Source organism: Lolium rigidum, chromosome 3 (genome assembly GCF_022539505.1).
Source record: "Lolium rigidum isolate FL_2022 chromosome 3, APGP_CSIRO_Lrig_0.1, whole genome shotgun sequence".
NCBI classification, from domain to species: domain Eukaryota; kingdom Viridiplantae; phylum Streptophyta; class Magnoliopsida; order Poales; family Poaceae; genus Lolium; species Lolium rigidum.
Window position 1 is genome coordinate 335,709,080 of NC_061510.1, and position 13,483 is coordinate 335,722,562.

The following is a 13,483-nucleotide window of genomic DNA, read 5'->3' on the forward strand; positions in this document are numbered from 1 at the left end:
AGCACCAGGCGAAAGCACAGTAGGGAACTCCCAACCCACCAACGCTGGCGTCCTGGTTTCGGAAAATGACTCGGTTGTTCCAAGCTAAACCAAATCTTGGAAAAGTGGGTTATACATGAAACACCAGACAGTGCGCCCAATTGGTATACATATGCACAACGATCCAAACTGTAGTCTAAACATTGATCCGTCTCTTTCCCGTCCGTCCACGCAGTCATTGTTTACTCATTTACCTAAAGTAGAGCCATTGCTTCACAATTTGAACGATGATGAAACACATTACAAAAGAACAATGCGAAGCAAGGAAACGGGGAGTCCAGAAACTTACTTCAGTATGGTTTCTCTTCTGTCTTTTTTTGCGGGTGGTTTCTCTTCTGTCGAACTTGCAAACCTAGTTAAAACAAAGGCAATCCCATGTTCTGTCAGCAGACCACATCACATCGTCAAAAACACATTTGACATCGATTAATCAAAGGTCCACTGAAATAGTAGGTCGTAGTTTTTTTTTTTGATGATTTCAATAGAGTTGCTACATTGTGCGAACCGCACATGCATGACCAAAGCCATGTGTTGGTATGTGCCTTCTTTTTGGCACAAATAGTAGGTCGTAGTTGTAGTACTACATGATCAAGACATGTGCAATAAATCTGTACCAATATAGGAGTGCTAGATGCTTGGAGCGCTGCTTCCCACATCCAGCACGAGGTGGGCTTCAGATCGTTGTCCTTGGGTTGAGAAGTGCCGATGAATATATATGCCCTGGGTTTAGGAGGAGACGAACTTCCACGGCAGGAAGGGGTGCATATACAGACGGAGGAACATTTGTGCATTTCTCGCGGCACCCATGCGCCATGCATCGATGGGAGGCCACACCCATCTTGAATAGGGATAAACTGAAGAGGCAGAAATAACAAACCAGATGTGCAACTAAGAGCGAAATATTAGATATAAAAATGGTTGCAGATGCCACGGCCAGCGAAGGAACCATGCATCAACAAAAAGGATTCTTCGGAAGCTCAGCGGCCAGGTTGGTTGGAGTGCATGCTGATGACGACTCCTTGTGACCTAGGGCAGGAAGAACCAAGGGAAGGTGTGGGGCTGGTGGACTTGGGAGAATAAAAAGGCAAGTGCTAACGATTCGGTTTCCATCATTAACACACGGAAGAATTCAATGATCGTTGGGAGAGGAAAAGGCCGTATTGTCCCTTCCCTGCTATACTTCGAAGAAGATGAACAACAATGGGCTTTCAATTTTACGGGTGTATTTTTTTGTTCATGAATATCTTCTAGCCGGGAAGGGTCGCTTCATTTTCATGGTTAGCGATAATTGTTGGGTCAATCGTTTTGTTTCCGTAAAATTGTGGGTGAACGGCCTAGTGGGGACAGGGGAAAGAAGTGATAGCCAATAGAATCAATTGGGATGACGTGTCATGCTTGCATGTTGAGAGAAATCAACTTAGTGGGTTGCTCCTATTTAGGTATTATAGATGTGCAGTAGGTACGATTTATTCTGTTCCTACAGCGTATGTGTCATGTCCTTGGTGCCGACCAGGTTGTTCCTACTCTTGATAGGCATGTGCATCATATCTGGCACCTTCACTAATATTGTAGACATGGCGATGGTCGTATGTTTGGACAATTTTCCAACCCTTATTAGAAGATCTTTTTAGCATGAGTAACCAGAATATAATCATCATTCGTCTTAGCGAGCCTTTCCACAGTAATGCTCTTGAAGTACCCATCATTTTTGATCCGATCTTTGTCTTGCATAAACTAATCACCTTTAAAAATAACAACTGACCTTATCATGGTACTGCAAATAAATTATGTCCTTAAGGGTTCCAAAGTAATCACTGTGATCGTTATTTGTGTGATTTACGGCACCGGGTAACATGATTCCACTATTCTGTGTCTTCTTATTTGCATCACGGCTGATAGTGCTAAATTGAACCCCATTAACTATGCACGATGTGTATCTCTTGATCCTGAAATCTGGAGAACAGCCCAACGCGAAGAGATCCTTATTTACATTAATTCCTCTTTTCATCTCCTCCTTAAGCTGCAACACCACAAGCAAAGAAATATATGACAAATATGCAGAGACAACAGATATCAAAATAGATCTAGCAACACGTGAATTAATGAAGAGCGAAAACTAACTTCTTTCTCGAACCAGTCCGCATATCCTGTTCTCATTACTTTGTCAATGTCTCGAACCTTTTGCTGGGTTAATTTATTTCTATATCAATTGTTTTTTTAAGTCAGTTGTCCGGACATAGTTAAGTATGGATGTATAAAATTAGGCAAGCTAATATGTGAAAGCATACCGTCTATATTCGATTGTTTCATCACTGTTGTGCAAAACATACCACACCATTTTTAAAACTTCTATAGGATCTTCCCCATCATAATCGCATGTCGAAATGAATTGAACTCCGTGCCAAAAAACTTGAACATCATAGGCATCAAGATCTTCAAAAGCTGAATTTCTTGGTTCCTTGTTATACACTCTGTCGACATCATCCATGTATCCCGAGCAAAATGTGAGATATTCATCAGCAACATATGCCTCAGCAATAGAACCTTCTAGTCGTGCCCTGTTCCTCAGATAGCGCTTCAAAGTGTATAGCCGCCTTTCAATTGGGTACATCCACCCATAATGCACAATACCTCTTTGGCGTGCCTCTTCGGGTAAATGTACTGCTAGGTGCACCATCACATCAAAGAAAGACGGGAGAATGCACTCTAGGCTGCACAAGATCTCAGGGATCTCTACCTCTAGATCTTTCAGCACGGCCGTGTTTATAGTTTTGCTGCACAATACCCTGAAAAACCTGCCTAACTGAGCAATTGGCTCATATATATCCTTACTTACTTGTCCTCTCAATCTAGCAGCTAAGATGGTTTGCAAAAGAATGTGACAATCATGTGTTTTCAGGCCTTGTACCTTGGTCCCATCAGAACTTACACATTTTGCAAAGTTCGAAGCATATCCATCTTGAAACCTCAACTCCCATAGGAATTGACAGAATGCACGCGCAAGTTCTCAGCAAAGGGCATATGGAGTCTCTGGCCACTCATAGTAGACTTCCCCTTTCTCCTTTTCCAATTGTAGATGTTTTAGAACATTCAAGCTATGCTTCCCGATGTCACACCTAGCATTAAGGGTGTCCTTATTTTCCCATCCATTTTGAGAATTGTTCCAAGAAGATGTCACAAATATTTTTCTCAATGTGCATGACATCAAGATTATGTCTTAGCTTCAGGGTGGGCTAGTACTCTAAGTCCCACAAACTCATCCTCCGGGCCCAAATTGGCACACGTTTGGGCTCACTTCTCTTGGTTTTTGGTGCGCTGCCCTGGGGCTAGGAGTGGTAGGATCGCTTCCTTTTACTGATGTCTGCTTCTTTATTTTTATCTTGCTGGCTTGCTGAGTTCTGCTTCTTTTCCATGTCTGCACTTTCCTTCCTTTTCATGGCTGCTTGTTCCTTCTTTTTCATGGCTGCCACTTGTAATTCCTCCGGTGAAAGCGGTCTAACCTTCCCCAACAATTCTTTCAGCTCATTTGCAGTGAAACTACCTAGCTTCTCATGATTCTCATGAACCTTTAGATACATATTGTTTATGCACATATGATGTTTCTTTGGAAGGGAACGAAAGTGCCCAAAATACCTAAGTTTTCCTTTTAGAAGTTTTGAAAGAGGATCTTTGTCACAGTGAATAAAAGCAGCATAGTTTTTTGTAGTACGTCCTGAAAGAGTGCCCAGAGCTGGGTAGTTGTGAATACACCAAAGAATTGCTGCTTTAAGTGAAAACATTTTATCCTGAGCTTCTGATAGAGCATCATATGTATCCACACCTTTCAAATGTAATTGTAATTCTTCTATAAGAGGCTCTAGAAAGACATTAAAGTCCTTCCCAGGTGATTCAGGTCCTGGAATCAGCAAGAACATCATGAAATTTGACTGCTCCATACAACCCCAAGGTGCAAAGTTGTACGGGATAACAAAGACAGGCCAGATGTTATAGGGATTGAACCCATCAGTAGCAAGGCCAAGTCTAATGTTCCTGGCATCTGCATCAAAGTCTGGCCACCTTCTGTCAAAGTCTTCCCAAGCCTCGGCGTCAGCTGGATGGCTCATTTCGCCAAATGTTTTCCTACCTTAGGTTTTCTGTATAACTTGTGCCACTGTGCTTCATCTTTACGAAAAAATCCTCTGCAGCCTAGTTATCAATGGAAAATGCCTCAACACTTTTTGCGGAGTCTTCTTTGCTTCAACATTTTCCATCTTCACTCACCGCACTTGGGGAAATTATCAAAGTCAGCATATTCCTTTCTAAAGAGAGTGCAATTTTTTATGCACACATGTATTAAAATGTATCCAAGCCCTAATTTATCGATAACAGTCTTCGCTTCACGATATGTTCTTGGGAGTGTATTAGCAGGTGGAAATGCTTCATGCAAGATCTGAAGGATGTCAGTAAATGCAGAATTGGTGATCAAATGTTTTGACTTCCATTGAAGAATTATCGCCATAAAGGAGAACCTCGTGAACAAGGAACATCCAGGATAAAGTTTAAGTTTAGCCTCTCTCCTCATTTCCTGATAGAATGACTTCTTTTCTTCCTTGATATTGGGAATAGAATTTTTGTCATCTTCATCATTGTTGTTTTCATTTCCATTTCAATACCCATTTGCCCAAGCATGCTGGTTGATACGTCTCCGACGTATCGATAATTTCTTATGTTCCATGCCACATTATTGATGATATCTACATGTTTTATGCATACTTTATGTCATATTTATGCGTTTTCCGGAACTAACCTATTGACGAGATGCCGAAGGGCCGGTTGCTTTGTTTTACGCTGTTTTTGGTTTCAGAAATCCTAGTAAGGAAATATTCTCGGAATCGGACGAAATCAACGCCCAACATCTTAGGATTGCATGAAGCTTCCGGAACACCCGAGAGCCGCCGCAGAGGGGCCACGAGGCCCACCGGATGGTAGGCCGGCGCGGCCAAGGGGGCCCGCGCCCCCCTGTTGTGTCGTCGCCTCGTTGACCTTCTGACGCTGCCTCTTCGCCTATATAAAGGTCCCTGACCTAAAACCTCGATACGGAAAAACCACAGTACGAGAAACCTTCCAGAGCCGCCGCCATCGCGAAGCCAAGATCTGGGGGACATGAGTCTCTGTTCCGGCACGCCGCCGGGATGGGGAAGTGCCCCCGGAAGGCTCCTCCATCGACACCACCGCCATCTCCATCAACGCTGCTTGTCTCCCATGAGGAGGGAGTAGTTCTCCATCGAGGCTCGGGGCTGTACCGGTAGCTATGTGGTTAATCTCTCTCCTATGTACTTCAATACAATAATCTCATGAGCTGCCTTACATGATTGAGATTCATATGATGATGCTTGTAATCTAGATGTCATTATGCTAGTCAAGTGGGTTTTACTTATGTGATCTCCGGAGACTCCTTGTCCCACGTGTGTAAAGGTGACGGTGTGTGCACCGTGTGGGTCTCTTAGGCTATATTTCACGGAATACTTATTCACTGTTATGAATGGCATAGTGAAGTGCTTATTTATATCTCTTTATGATTGCAATGTGTTTTGTATCACAATTTATCTATGTGCTACTCTAGTGATGTTATTAAAGTAGTTTATTCCTCCCGCACGGTGTAATGGTGACGAGTGTGTGCATCCGTGTTAGTACTTGGCGTAGGCTATGATTATGATCTCTTGTAGATTGTGAAGTTAACTATTGCTATGATGGTATTGATGTGATCTATTCCTCCTACATAGTGTGAAGGTGACAGTGTGCATGCTCGTGTTAGTACTTGGTTTAGTTGTGTTGATCTGTCATGCACTCTAAGGTTATTTAAATATGAACATTGAATATTGTGGAGCTTGTTAACTCCGGCATTGAGGGTTCTTGTAATCCTACACGAGTTAGTGGTGTTCATCATCCAACAAGAGGGTGTAGAGTATGCATTTATCTATTCTGTTATGTGATCAAAGTTGAGAGTGTCCACTAGTGAAAGTCTATTCCCTAGGCCTTGTTCCTAAATATCGCTATCGCTGCTTGTTTATTGTTTCTTCTAGCGTTACTACTGCTACCATATTACCACCATCAACTACACGCCATCAAGCTATTTTTACGGCGCCGTTACTACTGCTCATATTCATTCATACCACCTGTATTTCACTATCTCTTCGCCGAACTAGTGCACCTATTAGGTGTGTTGGGGACACAAGAGACTTCTTGCTTTGTGGTTGCAGGGGTTGCATGAGAGGGATATCTTTGACCTCTTCCTCCCTGAGTTCGATAAACCTTGGGTGATCCACTTAAGGGAAACTTGCTGCTGTTCTACAAACCTCTGCTCTTGGAGGCCCAACACTGTCTACAAGAATAGAAGCTCCCGTAGACATCACTGGTCTGCTTGTAAGTCATCTAATCGCGCATTGAAAGGAGAATGCACTGCGAGATCACCTTCAATAATAACTGCATCAGCATCTTCTTTATGATATATCCAGCGACTATAGGTTGAAGCTATATCGTTTATTAACAAGTGTTGCCGCACAAGACGCTGAAGTCTGTGGTACTGATTACAACACAAGTTACATGGACAAGTATATGAGTTCAGTAGGACTGTATCTAGCACTGCTGAAGTCCACAAAACTATTCACACCAACCAGGTATTCAGGTGTAAATAGTACACCATTCATCACCCATCTTCTATCCATCTAGTCAACAATTAATGATAGGTACTTTGTTGAATTTGCTCCCACTATTACCAATAAAATTGACTATGCTTATGTGGAGAGTAATAATTTTATGCATGAGACTCATGATAAGAATGCTTTATGTGATAGTTATATTGTTGAGTTTGCTCATGATGCTACTGAAAGTTATTATGAGAGAGGAAAATATGGCTGTAGAAATTTTCATGTTACTAAAATGCCTCTCTATGTGCTGAAATTTTTGAAGCTACACTTGTTCTATCTTCCTATGCTTGTTACTTTGCTCCTCATGAACTTGTTTGTTTACAAGATTCCTTTTCATAGGAAGCATGTTAGGCTTAAATGTGTTTTGAATTTGCCTCTTGATGCTCTCTTTTGCTTCAACTACTATTTCTTGCGAGTGCATCATAAAAACTGCCGAGCCCATCTTAATGGCTATAAAGAAAGAACTTCTTGGGAGATAACCCATGTGTTTATTTTGCTACAGTACTTTTATTTTGTATTTGAGTCTTGGAAGTTGTCACTACTGTAGCAACCTCTCCTTATCTTAGTTTTGTGCTTTGTTGTGCCAAGTAAAGTCGTTGATAGTAAGGTTCATACTAGATTTGGATTGCTGCGCAAGCAATAGCATTTCTTTGCTGTCACGAATTCCGACCTGCCTCTCTGTAGGTAGCTCCGAAAAATATGCCAATTTACGTGCGTGATCCTCAGATACGTACGCAACTTTCATTCAATTTGGGCATTTTCATTTGAGCAAGTCTGGTGCCTCAATAAAATCCATCTTTACGGATCGTTCTGTTTTGACAGATTCTGCCTTTTATTTCGCATTGCCTCTTTTGCTATGTTGGATGAATTTCTTTGATCCATTAATGTCCAGTAGCTTTATGCAATGTCCAGAAGTGTTAAGAATGATTGTGTCACTGTTGCCTGCCAAAACTCACCGGCGAGCAGTGGTTAAGCAACACGAAGAGCCGGGAGGCTCCCAAGGCCGCTTAGTGGACCCTGGCACCTCGCGTCGTCTCGCAAGTTTCCTGCACACGTCCTGGCGGTTGCAAGGGCGTGCCACCTGACCTAGACCCGCTCAGGAAGGTGTTAGATTGCTTCGATTGTTCCTGCATGGTAGACACGTAAACATTAAATACGAGCCCTATCGGCTCTCAGGTTGCCTCGTGGATCGGCTCAAAGAGCCGATCGCCCCATGGTTCACGCTTGGATTTGCAATGACATGGGGATCCTGCTTGATCAACACAAAGCTAAGCCAATCTACGACAGTTTAGGGTTTTCACCGCATAACCGGAACATCCTACGCGTAGTTGGGCCTAGCAGATACGAAAGATGATGCAAACTATCCCTAGAAGAGGCCTAAAAACCAACGTTACGTCAATTCCCGGAACATCCCTTCTAGGAACGGTAAACAGCACCTAGCGCACTACCGGATCCTCCAACCCCAGCATAAGGCCTAATCATGCGGATATCAAACTAATCCTTGCAGAACAAGGAGCAACTATAACAGATCGGATCTACTAAGTACCGAACAAGCAAGATGCTGCCCTTACGCCCAGATAGGCGTAAGGGCAGCTAGGTGTCAAGGGACGGCATTGCTGAGCAGATATGCATAAGAAAAGCATCAATGCAAGCCCCAAAACACCTAAGATAGGTAGTGCTACTCGCCATCAACAACGCTTCAGCACGAGTAGCACAAGGTAGACGAATAAACGTGTGCTGCCTAGATCGCAAGATGCGATCTAGGCAGCATGATGCTTACCCGGAAGGAAACCCTCGAAAAAAGGGGTGGCGATGCGCCTGGTTTGTGTTTGTTGAACGCTGATTGTTGTTTATTTCATAAACCCTAGATACATATTTATAGTCCTGGGGACTTTCTAATTTAGGCGTGCACCAAACCGTGCACGGGTTAAACTCTAACTTCCAAACTAAGATGCGATCTACTATAATACAGATACACGGGCAATTTAGCCCAAATTCTCGTGCAAGGCCGCTTCAGAGATCCTCCACGCGTAGATCCTTTAAGCCCATCTCACTTACGGCCTATCTCCTGATTTGGCCAAAATCTGGTGATAACACATGCCCCCCTGGTTTTGGAAATGACATTTCCAAAATCATTATGCTCTTCCTTCGTCGGGTCATGCCGTGGCAGAGCAAAACTGTCGCAGTATCCTTCATCACGATGCCTTGCCTTCTTGACTTCTATGCGCGATTCGACAATTCTTTGGCACCACTTCCTCGGAAACTGCTGTAACATTAACTCTCCCCAATATCCCATTATTTAACCGCGTCGAGCAGTTCGCCCCCTTCATCCTCCTGCTCCATACTAGCCATCGGCAAAAAACCCCCATTCCTCCGTAACCATGTCTTCTTCCTCCTCCTCCTCTTCTGGTCTTTCCTATCGGTCTTCCTCCTCCCGCGAGCCGACGCCGGAGGACATACGCGCACCAGAGGAGTGGGACCAGGAGGACCACACCTCCTCTGTCTGGTCCGAGGATGACAAGTCCTTGACCAGCGGAGATGAAGATCTCCAGTTCCTCGCCGATGGGGAACTGGAATCGGAGAGCGAGGATGACTTGTTCCCCTGGGACGGTTATACCTCCTCTGAGGAAGAGGAGGAGGAAGACGACGACGACGACTCCCTCGAGGGTTACCCACCGGCGAAACGCCTCCGCACCTGGTGGGATGACGACGACAGCGACGATGACGAGGAGGATGAAGCTCCCGTAGAGGGCTACGGGAGCAGTGACGAGGAGCCCGCCGGCAGCAGTGCCGATGAGAGCTCCGAGGACGACGACAAGGGCAGCGACGGCCCGTAGACTAGGATCTACTAGTGTAGGCCTAGTAGTAGTAGATTGGTCAACAGACCCTTCTTTTGTTCTTTCTCCCTCGAGCAATCGGCTCTTTCCTTGTAAGAAATCCCATGATTAATGAAGAATTTCCCTTAACTTGATTTTGCCGATTTCCTTTCGTACTGATTTTGCCGATTGTTAATTTGATCAACGCTCAATGAGCCGATGGCATCGCATCGGTCTCTTACGATAACTTTCGAGATAGGCCAATTTAGCCACCTCCTCAAACGGTAACCTGCGAACCTTGCTCAAATTCAGATCCCCAAACTTCCAACCGAACAGGTCCAAACTGCAGTTACTGAGCGTAGTGTTAGATTTAACGGCAAAACTCCTGAAATAATGCCTGGTCTTCATCATTAACTTCAGGTTTTCAGACATTCTCCTGCCGAATCCTTCTTTTCCAGATCCCCTTTGCCTTCAGGAGAGCTCTAAGACCGTTGCTGAATCAACCCGGAGGCTGGAGCTGATACTTACGCGGGACGAGGCACCACTTATCCACAAATTTTCTTCCGATAGTCTACGGTGATGTTTGAAATCCTGCTCTGTTTTCTTGCAGCAACCATCCCTCAAAAAAGTTGAGATGCAGAGCCAGCCGATTTCAACAAAATCGGCTCCCTATAGCAGAGGGTCCTTCAGGGCAAGCTGCCCCCCGAGCCTTAATCAAGGCGAGAAAAGTAGTGGACCAGCCAAATGTGCCATCATAGGCTTCCAAGTCGTAACGTAGAGCCAGCCGATTTCAACAAAATCGGCTCCCCAGAGCAGAGAACCTTCAGGGTGAGCTGCCCCCCGAGCTTCTCCAGTTCACTTCTTGCGTCTTGCTGATCAGATCGGCTCCTTACCTTTGGCGGATTGATGCAACCCATCCTTAACCTGATCTGCACGTCCATACTGTTCTTGTCGTTGGTCAGGGTTGTGATCCCTCAAACTTGCCCCAGCTGATATTGCGGACACATATTAGCGTCTTTAATGAGAACAAAAAGGGAACTTTGGAACCAAACTGACGCTGCTGCTAGCATTGCCGGACTCGAATACTTGCAAAAAGAAGTTGGAGGTTCTCGAAGAGAGGATCTGAGTCACCAAACAATTCCTTTTAGGAGTTCATCCAGTGGAGCCTCTCCATGTAACTCGGCAACTGCTCCATTGGGCTTCTGCTTATAACAGTCTGTACCTCTTGAGTCGATGTCTGCGCAATCGGCTATGCTTAAAAAATTTGTATTTTTTTTTTACGGCTTGTATTTTTTTTTACGGCCGATTTATGTATCGGCCCCCATACTTCAATACCCATCATCATCAAAGAATATATCTTGGGCTGCTGGGCATCTGAAAGCCACTTCAAACTTCATATCCTCGTGTTTTATCCACCTAAGTGCCCCCCGAGCCGATTCTTTCAAGTAATTGAGGGTATCGGCTCTTCAGGTATTCCCTGTTAGATCAATGCTGAACCCAGGCAGAATGTATGGTGAGGATAATTTTGGCCAATTGCTAGAAACGGCCTCCTTCTTCATGTGCAATGCTTAGTGAAGCTTTACCATGTCCTGATTTCTTACTGTAGCTACGTGGCATGCTTGAGATGAGATTTTTTGCTTTCCATTTTTTTTGGGGGCCAATCGCTGGGATCGGTCTTGCCACGTACGTCCATTGTCTTGGACCTTGCTACTCCGTCAGGCCGGTAGATAAGACCAGCCTCACCCCATTTCTAGAAGCTTCGATGCGCTCACAGCCTTCCAAACTGATTCCCGAGAGCGGCTCTTGGTCATCTCCCTCCCAAATATTCATGGCAGCTAGTGATATCTCGATTGAGTCATCTCGCACGAACGACCTCCACTTCATCTCCATCCCACTGTATGATGCATTGGTGCATTGTGGATGGAATGCAACAGTTAGCGTGAATCCAATCCCTTCCTAGCAAGACAGCGTAATTGCTTTTGCTGTCGACGATGAAGAACGCGGTAGGTATGGTTTTCCGGCCTACAGTAAGATCTACATTCAGAACACCCTTTGCCTCTGATGCTTGGCCGTTGAAATCGCTTAATGTGACGTTGGTCTTGATCAGATCATCATTGGAGTGTCCCAAACGTCGTAGCATGGAATACGGCATTATGTTGACTGCCGCTCCGGTGTCAACCAACATCTTGCTGACAGGCTGCCCATTGATATAACCCCTCAGGTATAGGGCCTTCAAATGTCTGTAGCTTCTATCCCGTGGCTTCTCAAAGATAATTGGCCGTGGACCGCAGTCGAGTTGAGCCACCGATACTTCCTCGTCGTTTGGGGCACGAAACTCTGACGGGAGTACGAACACCAGGTTTGTATCAGCCGATGCCTCTGCATCGGCTTTTGTCTGTTTAGGGCGCCACACTTTCTTCGGCGGGCGCGCCACTGTCTCCGATGTTTGCTGAATTTTCACGGCCAGATCGGGCCGCGCTTTTCTCAACGTGTACAGGTACTGTGCCTCGGCTTCCTCCAGGTTTCGTAGCCGCTGCACCCTACGCTTCTGAGAATGGCTGAGTCCATCAGGGCACCACCTTGGCCGGTGATACCTATCTTCTTCACCATCTGACTCCTCAAAGTCTTCTTCTTGAGATGACTCAGCTCGCTTGTTCTGAGGTGGGAGAGGTCCTAGACGCTCGAACACTGAAACCTTGTTTGTCCCTTTCCTTCGCTGCTCGCATTCTGGGCAGTTCTCGATTGTTGGCAATCGGCTCATTCCTCGAGTCCCGAGCAATGTTTAAAGAAAGGACAGTCCCAATGCCTATCCGTGTTATCTTGCTCCCTTGACCTCCCTCTAGCGTGAAGCTCGTACCCGTGGTTGCTTCGTCACGTCGACGATACCTCCGACCTCTTCATCGGACCGACGATATCTCTCATCATCTACGTCGTGGCGCCGACGTCGGTCATACTCGCTGTCCATATTTGTTAAGGAGATGCGCGGAGAGTGGACGTTGATACCGCACGCTTCTCACTTCCTCCTCGGTCAGGTACCGTCTATCATCATCATGGGGCCGGTCGCGTGGATCGGCCTCCTCTTTATCCTTGCCATGGGAGTGGCTGCTCTCTGCTTTTTCTTTGCTATGGCGATTCACAAGCCCTGCCATGTTGACATCAAAAGAGAACTCTGGCTTGCGCCCTACGGAGTGGCTAAGATCCACCATGTTGACGCCAGGGAACGGACGTGTGTCAACCTTCATAGCAAACTGTCCGAAAGTTAATCGGCCTGATTCTATCGCCATTTGAATCTGTGCGCGCAATACTTTGCAGTCGTTGGTGGCATGAGTGAACGTGTGATGCCATTTGCAGTATGGTCTACCGTTCATCTCTTGTGACGTAGGGATCTTATGGCCTTCGGGTAACTTCAACTGTTTCTCCTTCAGCAGCAAATCAAAAATCTGCTCAGCTTTGCTCAAGTCAAAGTCAAACCCTCTTGGCGGCCCTGGTTGATTCACCCATTTGCGGGACACAGTGTCGCCGGCCGAGCCCATTCAGCCACCGCGACTTCCTGATCTTCGGAAGGATCATCATCCGCCTCAGCATCGACCAGGCCTATCGTGCGCTTGTACTTGTCTTGGTACAGTTCTGGGTGGTGCTGTTCATACAACGTTAGTCTCTGGACCATGTGCGCCAACGAATTGTACTCCACTTGGAACGTCAGATCCTTTAGTGGCGCTGCGAGGCTCGCCACGGCCAGCTCGACCGCTTCTTCTCGTACAAATGAACCGAATAACATCGGTTCTTGACAGCTTCGAAACGTTGAATGTATTCAGATCATCGTCTCTCCTCGCCTTTGCCGAACTCCGGGTCAGATCGGCAATGCCGCCTTCGTAGCTTCCGAATGATATTGTGTGTGAAACTGCTCTTCCAGTTGCTTCCATGATTGAACTGAATTTGGCT